At 38.6% G+C, this 8,282-nt stretch overlaps 1 protein-coding gene across 1 annotated transcript in view; it reads right to left on the bottom strand.

The window, feature by feature from the left end:
• The window catches only part of MAGED1 (MAGE family member D1), a 75,890-nt gene extending 68,346 nt beyond the window's left edge, over positions 1-7,544 (bottom strand). The window contains exon 1 of the mRNA XM_061136145.1: positions 7,495-7,544. The gene's annotated coding sequence lies outside the window, so the exon portion shown is untranslated. The remainder of the gene's footprint in view (positions 1-7,494) is intronic.
• Between the last annotated feature and the right edge of the window lie 738 nt (positions 7,545-8,282).

Here is an 8,282-nt window from a genome sequence, read left to right on the forward strand (position 1 = left end):
TAATGCTTGCTGTGCATTTGTCATATATAGCTTTTATTATGTTGAGGTATGTTCCTTCTATTCCTGCAAACTAAACAGACATTTCTCCAAAGAAGACATACAGATGGCTAACAAACACATGAAAAGATGCTCAACATCACTCATTATCAGAGAATTGCAAATCAAAACCACAATGAGGTACCATTACATGCCAGTCAGGATGGCTGCTATCCAAAAGTCTACAAGCAATAAATGCTGGAGAGGGTGTGGAGAAAAGGGAACCCTCTTACACTGCTGGTGGGAATGCAAACTAGTACAGCCGCTATGGAGAACAGTGTGGAGATTTCTTAAAAAACTGGAAATAGAACGGCCATATGACCCAGCAATCCCACTTCTGGGCATACACACCAAGGAAACCAGATCTGAAAGAGACATGTGCACCCCAATGTTCATCGCAGCACTGTTTATAATAGCCAGGACATGGAAGCAACCTACATGCCCATCAGCAGATGAATGGATAAGGAAGCTGTGGTACATATACACCATGGACTATTACTCAGCCATTAAAAAGAATTAATTTGAACCAGTTCTAATGAGATGGATGAAACTGGAGCCCATTATACAGAGTGAAGTAAGCCAGAAAGATAAAGAATATTACAGCATACTAACACATATATATGGAATTTAGAAAGATGGTAATGATAACCCTATATGCAAAACAGAAAAAGAGACACAGATGTACAGAACAGAATTTTGGACTCTGTGGGAGAAGGCGAGGGTGGGATGTTTCGAGAGAACAGCATCAAAACATGTATATTATCAAGGGTGAAACAGATCACCAGCCCAGGTTGGATGCATGAGACAAGTGCTCGGGCCTGGTGCGCTGGGAAGACCCAGAGGGATCCAGTAGAGAGGGAGGTGGGAGGGGGGATCGGGATGGGGAACACATGTAAATCCATGGCTGATTCATGTCAATGTACGACAAAAACCACTACAATATTGTACAGTAATTAGCCTCCAACTAATAAAAATAAATGGAAAAAAAAAAGATGCTCAACATCACTCATTATCAGGGAAATGCAAATCAAAACCACACTGAGGTACCATCTCATGCCGGTCAGAATGGCTGCTATGAAAAAGTCTACAAACAATGCTGGAGAGGGTGTGGAGAAAAGGGAACCCTCTTACACTGCTGGTGGGAATGCAAACTAGTACAGCCATTATGGAGAACAGTGTGGAGATTCCTTTAAAAACTGGAAATAGAACTGCCATTTGACCTAGCAATCCCACTGCTGGGCATACACACCAAGGAAACCAGAATTGAAGGAGACACGTGTACCCCACTGTTCATGACAGCACTGTTTACTATAGATAGGACATGGAAGCAACCTAGAAGTCCATCGGCAGACGAACGGATAAGAAAGCTGTGGTACATATACACAATGGGCTATTACTCAGTTATTAAAAAGAATGCATTTGAATCAGTTCTAATGAGGTGGATGAAACTGGAGCCTATTATACAGAATGAAGTAAGTCAGAAAGAAAAACACCAATATAGTATATTAATGCATATATATGGAATTTAGAAAGATGGCAACAATGACCCTGTATGTGAGACAGCAAAAGAGACACAGATATAAAGAACAGACTTTTGGACTCGGTGGGAGAAGGTGAGAGTGGGATGATTTTAGAGAATAGCATTGAAACATGTATATTACCATATGTGAAACAGATCACCAGTCCAAGTTCGATGCATGAAGCAGGGCACTCAAAGACAGTGCACTGGGACAACCCAGAGGGCTCTGATGGGGAGGGAGGTGGGAGGGGGTTCGGGATGAAGGACACATGTACACCTGTGGCTGATTCATGTCAATGTATGGCAAAAACCACTACCATATTGCAGAGTAATTAGCCTCCAATTAAAATAATACATTAATTAATTTTTTAAATGTATATGGGAATTCAAAAGGCCAAGAATAACCAAAGCATTATTAAAGAAAAAAGAGCAAAATTGTAGGACTTACTGACCATATATAAGATACATTATAAAGTTACATTAATTATGACAGTGGTACTCATACAAGAATAGAAAAACCAAGATGAAAAGAATCCAGAAACAAACCCACATATATAACCTAATCATCTGATTTATGAAAAAGATGATGACACTAGAGGGAAAGGATGATCTTTCCAATAAATGGTATTGAATTGCTGGATGTCTGTTTCAAAACAACAACAAAACAATGGGCCTTTATCCATATCTCATACTGGCAACATACAATAAAATCAGTATCAAATGAATTGGAAATATAAATGAGATTAAACAATAACATCACATAGAAAAATATCTCCATGACTTTGAGAAAGGCAAAGATTTCTTAACCAGGACAAACAAGCACTACCCATATAGAGGAAAAATTATGAACACAACAATATTAAAATTGAGATACAAGCATATCTTGTTTTACTGTGCTTCACAAATACTGCATTTTTTACAAATAAAAGGTCTGTGGCAACCCTGTGTGATGATGGCTAACACTGGTGCACTGGGAAGACCCAGAGGGATTGGGTAGAGAGGGAGGTGGGAGGGGGGATCGGGATGGGGAATACATGTAAATCCATGGCTGATTCATGTCAATGTATGACAAGACCCACTGCGGTATTGTAAAGTGATTAGCCTCCAACTAATAAAAATAAATGAAAAAAAATAGAAATAAAGTAATTTTTAATTAAGTTATATTCTTTGTTTTTTAGACAGTGTTACTGCACACTTGGGAGTTTCCCAGGTGGCCAATGCAGGAGACACAGGTTTGGGTTGGGAAGATCCCTGGAGAAAGAAACAGCAACCCACTCCAGTAGCTTTGCCTGAAATCTGGCGGATTACAGTCCATGGGGTCGCAAAGAGTTGGACAAGACTTAACGACTGAGCACGCATGCATTGCACACTTACTTGACTACAGCATAGAGCAAAATTAACTTTTAAATGCACTTGAAACCAAAAAATTTGTATGACTTGTTTCATTGTGATATTCACTTTACTGCAATGGTAGAAGCAAACCTGCAATATCTCCAAAATATGGCTGTATTCAGTTCATCAAAAGACACCATTAAGAGTTTGAAAGTGCAAGCAATTGAAATTTGCAATAAACAGATCTAACAAAGTATTCACATCCTTACTAAAGAAAGATCTTCTACAGAACAAAAGGATAGTCCAGGAGAAAAAGTGGTCAAAAGACTTGAACAGGCACCTTGAAAAAAAGATATCCAGGCCAACAAACAGGAAAAGATGCACATTTATCAGCAGAGATATGCAAACTAAAACCACAAGATACCATTAATAGCCACTAGAATGGTTACATATTTTTTCCTTAAAAAGACAACACAGTAAGTGTTGGTAATATTCTAGAACACTGGAACTCTTAAAATTTTCTATTAGGAGTTTCTTTAGTACAACTGCTTTGGAAAACTGGTTGGCAACACTTACTAAAGCTAATTTTATCCATAACCTATGAACTCATCAACTCTATTCTTAGGTATATGTTCAACAGAAATCTGTATACATATCACCAAAAGACATGTTCTAGAATGTTTACAGTACTATTTGCAGACCAAAGATGTAAACAACCAAAATGCCTATCAGTTGTGGCATATTCACACAATGGAATACAGAGCTATAAGAATGAAGGAATTACTACTACACTCGATAACTTGGATCAGTATCAAAAACAAAATCTTAAGCCAAAGTCAACCACACACAAAAACATACTATACTATATTTTTATAAAGTCCCAAAACGGGAAAATTATTATACAGTGATAGAAGCCAAGATGTGGTTAATTTGGGGTTTAGATTGTAACTGGTAGGGAAATATATTCAAGGGATTTCAGATACTGATAATTTTTTTTAATGAAGTATGCTGTTGTTTAGTCATTAAGTCATGTCCCACTCTTTTGCAATCTCCTCTATCCATCCATAGAATTTTCCAGGCAAGAATACTGAAGCGAGGTGCCATTCCCTTCTCCAGGGGATCTTCCAGGACCAAGCATCGAATCTGCGTTTCCTGCACTGGCAGGCAGATTCTTTAACAATGAGCCACCAGGGAAGCCCAACATGAATTTACAGTTGATTTACAATATTATATTAGTTTCAGGTGTATAGCATGGTGACTCAGTGTTTTTACAGATTATATTCCATTAAAAATTATTATAAGATAATGGCTATAAATCCATGTGCTATACAATATATCCTTATTGCTTATCTATTTTATACATAGTAGTTTGTATCTCTTAATCCCATACTACTATTTGCCCCTCTCTCTGCTGGTAACCACTAGTTTGTTTTCTGTATCACCAAGTCTGTTCCTGTTTTGCTATATATATTCATTTGTATTATTTTTTAGATTCCAAATATAAGTGATACCATAAAGTATTTGTATTTCTGTTTCACTAAGCATAATATTCTCTAGGTCCATACAACACTGCTACAAATGGCAGAATTTCCTTCTTTTTTATGGCTGAGTAATTGTGAGGCTTCCTTGCTGGCTCAGTGGTAAAGAATCTGCCTGCCAATGTAGGAGATGCGAGTTGGATCCCTGGGTCAGGAAGATCCCCTTGAGAAGGAAATAGCAACCTACTCCAGTATTCTTGCTGGGAAATTCCACAGACTGAGGAGCCTGGCGAGCTACAGTACAGGGGGTAGCAAAAGAGTCGGACATGACTTAGCGACTAACCAGCAATATTCCATTGTACATATACACCATATCTTTATCCATTCATCTGCTGATGGACACTTGGGTCGTTTCCATATCCTGGCCATTGTAAATAGTGCTGCTAAGAACATTGGAGTGCACACATCTTTTCAAATTAGTGTTTTCACTTTTTCCAGATATATGCCATGAGTGGAATTGCTGGATCATGTGGTAGGTTACACAGTGGTGACAATGCTTTCAGCTGTACCCTTATGAATTCATACCCCAATAAAAATTAAAAAGGAAAAAAAGAAAGTTTGAAAATGGGAAAAAAATCAGGTAAAATGTCATCACACTTTTCAGCTCTTAACATTTATAACTAGGAAGTAAATCAAGTATCTGATATAATCAGACTTGTGAAAGAAAGCTTACAAAATCAAATTTTTATATCCAGACTATGTCTAATAAAATATTGTGCATTTTCTACGTCTCATTAATAAACAGAGACAGAGAGAGAGAAAGAGATGATCAGGCCAGGACTGAGTATCTGACAGACTTGAACTCCTTAACTCCACTACCATTTAGCAAATTACTATCAACCTGAGTCTGGGTTTTATCATCAAGAAAATGACAATGATGATACTGACTTTAAACAGCAGTTCTGAATATTAACTAGGGAGCCAACTACATTAAAAAGGTTGTATATAAAAGACAGGCACTAAATTCATTTCAATTTACCACACCAAACATTTATGGACAACATTATGAACACGCAGTGAAAAGAGTAGTGAGAGAGGAAAGCAAATATGCTGTAGGATAGCATACAATGCACCACAAATAAACACATTGAGGAAGAGGTGAGGATACAGGCAGATGTGTCTTCCCAAGGGGCTGGTAACTGACAATTCACCTAAATGGTAACAAGAAGCTAGCCAGGAAAAAGACAATATGGGGAACTTACATGGACAGATTAGATCATTCCAGTAGGCAGAGTGGTGCATTAATGCTATGCAGGCTAGTGACCACAGGCAGAGGAGAGAAGAGGGAATGTTGGAAGCAAAGTGACCAACAAATGCAAAGCCACTGGCATAAATATATCCCAGCTTCCCACTCATATCTGTATAGTCTGTGCCCTCTTTTCCTTTACATTTCTGCTCAAATGTCACAATACCAGGGAGGTCTTCCTGCCTTTCCTATTTAACACAGTACAACCCTCTCTATCACAACCTATTATATATTTATTATATATTCACTCATTGTCTCTCAACTATACTTAATCATCCCCTATTTTGGCAAGTCTAACACATTACAGAAGAGGGAATAAGTTGCTTGTTCAAGGAGACTGCTAGTTAAATTCCTCTTTATAACCTGAAATACCCCCTCACCCTCATTATAAATTTAATTATCTCTCTCTTGGAATTGAAATAATAAATTGTGATAATTAATGGTCTTGCAAGACAGATTATACATGATAAATGGTGCAAAAACATAATTTCACATTGCAACAAATGAAAAAGACAAAATTCATATTGCACCAAATAGATAATACATGCATAGCTCCAAAAAAAAATCTTTGTCTGAAAAATGTCAACTTGTTCTTCAATGTTGCTACATTAAATAGACAATACATGTATAACTCCTAAAAAAAATCTTTGTCTGAAAAATCTGTCAACTTGCTCTTCAATGTTGCTACTGAACACCAGGTAAAGATTTACATAATAAATCCAATTCATATGAATTAATAAATTTGTGATTGGATGTCATGTCTGTCAACCATTTCTGCCCTGTGAGAAATTCTAAAGGAGATGGGAAAGTTTCCACCCTCTAAAGCTGACACCAAGTTATAAGCAAAAATCACTATGTTTGTCATTCAAAATTTGGAGATTCAGTTGTATACCAAATTTTTTTTATGTCATGGGATGAAACCAGTGCAATATCTGATATGTGATTTCATTTAGGGTAATAAATAAATACAAGTACATAATCTGCACAAGTTCCTACGTCTCTGAGAGCTCTAAAAAACTTCTGCCCCTTTGCTTATTTTTAAAAACAACAAAAACAGCCTGGCCCTTGAAATTGAAGTCACACCTGATTTTATAAAGTATTAATAAATAATTCACTGTCCTCTGCAGAAGTAGGGCCAAAGAGAATCATAAGTCTTCAGAGGGAGTAAAATACTGGGGTCGAAAGGGGAAAAAGGGAAGAATGTAGGCTCAGACTGGGGGAAAGAAAGAAAGAGAAGTCTCTCAGTCGTTTCCAACTCTTTGCGACCCCATGGACTGTAGCCTACCAGGTTCCTCCGTCCATGGCATATTCCAGGCAAGAGTACAGGAGTGGGTTGCCATTTCCTTCTCCAGGGGATCTTCCCGACCTAGGGATCGAACCTAGGTCTCCCGCATTGCAGGTAGACGCTTTACCGTCTAAGCCACCAGGGAAGCCACAGTCGGGGAAGAGGGTAACAAAAGTTCTGAAGCTAAGAGGAGGGCGGGGTGGAAGGTGGGAGTAAGAGGTAGGAAAGAAATCGATGGTACAGGGAATGATCCAAATTCAGAAAGACCGGGAAGAAGATTCGAGATAAAGAGGTGAAGTGAAGAATAATCAGGGATAAAAGGACCATGAGAGTCAGAAGGAGGAGGGGATATCGGCCAGCCATCTCTCGAGGAGTGAGAGAGTGGAGCTAGAGATCAGAACCACAAGCGTCAGAAACATCCTTCAATGCACCCTGGAGATGAATTCTTTCCACCTCGAGGAGAAACAAAGAGGAAAGCGTTCCTGAAGTGTTTGGGGACTCACTTGTGGAAATTATCAGTCCCTTTCCTTTCACTCACCTTGGTGAAGAACGCCGCGACAAGATGAAGGCGTGACCGGAAGTGCCAATTTCTTTTGTTTGGCGGAAGCTTTTGCCCAGGACGCCACACCCTCACCCCCGCCCCCCACTCCCCGCCCCCACCTCCGCCTTCACTCCAGACAACTTCCTGTGCCTCTCTAGCAAGCTTTTGAAATACTGTATCTCAATGGCTCTCTCACCAGATGTGCACCTGGATAGTGACGTAGAATGTCTGGAAGAAGGATCAGTAACTTTTTACAAATCCTACTAGCCCTAGTCATCCCAGGAACTGCAGCATCTCTGCCAAACTCTGTGTATCCTATTTGTCACCTCGCCTTGCTGATTCAGACTTTCAAGTACTGTTACTTCCTTAACTTTCGGATGTCTACAGTAACATATTTACCATACTGATTAACTGCTTTCTGGAATTAAAAAATAAGTTCATTTTAATTACTAGTATAAAAATTTCAAGATCTTTAAAAAGTCTTAAATCAGAATCATTTCTGTCTTGGAATGGTATCCAGAGAGTAACATTCCATACTCAAATTTGCAAATGAAAGTGAACTCATTTAGAAAGCATTCTTGTGTACTTGTATACCCCCACCCAAACGAAGACATGATAATTGACAAAAAGTTTCAATAATAAGAATAAGCCTTACTTTGGTTAAAAGTTCAATATTGAGTTACCTATTGCTATTACCTCCAGAAAACTCCTCTAGGGCCAAAATCTGTACCCCAGTTCTTCTCTTTTGTGGTTATTTTCAGCCAGTTCGCTAGTGTACCAAATAC

This window comes from Dama dama, chromosome X, assembly GCF_033118175.1.
Source record: "Dama dama isolate Ldn47 chromosome X, ASM3311817v1, whole genome shotgun sequence".
In the NCBI taxonomy this organism is placed as follows: Eukaryota; Metazoa; Chordata; class Mammalia; order Artiodactyla; family Cervidae; genus Dama; species Dama dama.